Source organism: Apis dorsata, unplaced genomic scaffold (genome assembly GCF_000469605.1).
Source record: "Apis dorsata unplaced genomic scaffold, Apis dorsata 1.3 scaffold_127, whole genome shotgun sequence".
Taxonomy (NCBI): domain Eukaryota; kingdom Metazoa; phylum Arthropoda; class Insecta; order Hymenoptera; family Apidae; genus Apis; species Apis dorsata.
This window is the reverse complement of record NW_006263420.1, coordinates 257,741-260,489: the sequence shown is the minus strand read 5'-3', so window position 1 is coordinate 260,489 and position 2,749 is coordinate 257,741. Positions and strand designations below refer to the sequence as shown.

The window sequence follows — 2,749 nt, the reverse complement described above, 5'->3', positions numbered from 1 at the left end:
CTCTCTCTCTCTCTCTCTCTCTCTCTCTCTCTCTCTCTCTCTCTTTCTCTTTCCAATTATCCTCAAATTTATCAACCACCAATTAACCGTAACCGTTTAATACTCTTCCTTCTCGCATCGCATTCATAGGATTCAAATACTTTGCTAGCACTAATGGAAAACGTCAAGCGAACAAACACGACTCGGAGAATGAATTTATCGTCGGATTTATCCAATATATCACACCGTTCCGAGTAACACCGTTCCTCGCTAAACATCCTTATAATAATTTTCCACGAGCGTTCGCCACGCCGCGTAAAATTCGAATTCCTTTTTTTTCCTTTTTTTTTTTTTTTTTTTCGAAAATCGTATCGAAGACGTGTCGCGTCGAAACGGCGAGAGGCGGAGCGAACGAATTTATCGCCGGTCCGGGGGTCACGAGACAAACTAAATTGCCGATCATAATACGTCGCGCGCGGTCTTCCCTCTATAATTCATCGTCTCAGCGGCTCGCGTCGTATTAATAACCCTGTCGTCTGTATAAACTCCGCTAACTAACTTATAAGTCATTCGACTCGTTTGAGCGACAAATTCGTAACATAAATTTACGACCGACCCCTGACCATCTGTCAAGCCGACGTTCCTCACCGAGGCTAAGCTCGACGAGATTCGAAAGATATATATATATATATATATTTTATCTAGCAACCTTCTTCGCGCTACGTTATTGTACGACTCGGTGAGCAATTTTGCTCTATTTTGATATCGATCGATCCGGTAATAACGAATTTCCACCATGAAATTATATATGTGGAAGGAGATGGAGGGATAGATTTAAGAGTCGAATTTTCGATGGAGATTCTAGATAGAGATGACGATTGATTAGATAGATGGCTGATAAAAAAAGTGAAATTCATCGTTCTATGATAACATCGAAATAATAAATTCCGAATCCAGTTCTTGAAGTCTTTTATGATTTCGCGTGGATTTCTGATGGAACTCGTGGTTTCAAGAGGATTACCATGTTTCAGAGCTCTGACAGGCTTCTGTTTACTGTGGGAAAGTGAAGTGGTGTGAACGAGGAAAGAACGTTAAGGTTAAGGTATGCATTCCTTTCTTTTTTTTTCTTCATAGCTTATATGTAAATTCTTCGATTCATCGCGTGTATTCCGTGTTTATCGAATTCGCTGATTTCTTAATTTTTTGAAATTACACCATGTTGTATTATTCCATGTTTCTACGCGTCTCGTCGAAACAGAGATTATAGAAACGAAATAACAAACTCTCTAAAATATATATATATATCACCTTGATTAAAAAAATACACGCAATTCCTTCTGTAATTCGAAATACTTCGTATCAGCGGATACTTTTAAATAGACGAAACCAATTTTCCACGGCCAGACGCGAATACGCAAGAACAAACCACGTTCCAACAAAACTAGGAGGAAATACGTCGCAAAATACAGGACGAATCCAAGTAAAAACGAGCAAAGCTTTTAACCTGATTTCATTTCCGCTCTAGACAGAAGACCGAAATATCCTTGGTCGGGAGAATAATCGGGGGAAAAATAATCGGGGAAAAACGAGAGAAGAGTAGAAAACGTTGGGAGAATCGTTCGACGATCCCCTCCGCGAAACGTTAATATTTAGTCCATCAATTACGAGGCATTCGAGATTTTCCGCGGCTCAATGTCCCCGGAATAACGTCTCGCCGAGATATATATTTTCCACTTCTTCCACTTCCCTTTTCCACCCTATTTCCTTCCTCTCTCTTTCTCTCTCTCTCTGTTCCTTCATCCTCGTTCCTCGTCTCGCAGGGAGAAAGATCAGTTTTAATGGAGTCAGGAGCGGGATGGATCCGTCTCCGGGCATAAAGGGAAGATCGTTCCTTCGCATTAATATCACTCCACGCGGGACTTCCCCCTCCCCCACTCCTTCCCGCCACCACTCCCACTATTTTTCGCATTACGAGACTTTCCATTTGCGGAGATGGACAGCAGCCGGGGTACGCAAAAACGGCGTCCATTAAGTTCGAATACGGAAATATTGGAATCTCTCGTTTGTATCGTTTAAATCGTTTTACCTATCTATCTACCACCCCTCCTTCCCTTCTTCCACGCGCGCGCTTTAATTCGCGATCGATTCGCGCCGGAATCTCTTGGAAAATCTCTCCTTCATCGATGGACGCGTGTCTTTTGTTATTCCTCTTATCGTAGAGATAAGTCGGAGGATGGAAAGTGAAGCTTTTGTATTCAAGAATATTTCTCGCCAGTGAACATTGCGTTATTTTAAATGTAGTATCTCTATGATCAAGATTAGACGAATGATGATTTATATTTATAATAACTAAATTGTAAATTTTTATGCATATATATAAAACAGTATATACAATAATTTCAATTTGCATAAACATTATTTGCAGTCAATCGATAACATACGTATTTATTGAACGAAAATTAAGCTAATAATTCTTTTATATCGTTATAACCGCATTATGTGTTTGTCGATACGAATGAACACAAGAGACAACATAAAGTCTCAAAGGGTACCGATATCGATTACATATCTCTTTAAAAAATAATAAAAAAAAAGAAAAAAAAAAGAAAAAGAAAGAAAAAAACGCAAAGCTGCTTCATCTCAAAATCAAAAAAGAGATAAAGAGAAAAAACTCTCTTTATTCTTCGAAATCCCAACATCCCATTTCCACTTTCGACCGATTACTCCCGTGAACGGTACAAACGACCATTATGATCAAAAAGAGTCCCGC

The 2,749-nt window shown here is 39.5% G+C and overlaps 1 protein-coding gene across 1 annotated transcript in view; it reads right to left on the bottom strand.

Moving 5' to 3' along the window:
- LOC102673546 (plexin-A4) overlaps window positions 1-2,749 on the bottom strand; it is a gene marked incomplete at both ends in the record, with an annotated part of 221,511 nt that overhangs the window by 105,984 nt on the left and 112,778 nt on the right. The gene's annotated exons all lie outside the window — the stretch shown is intronic.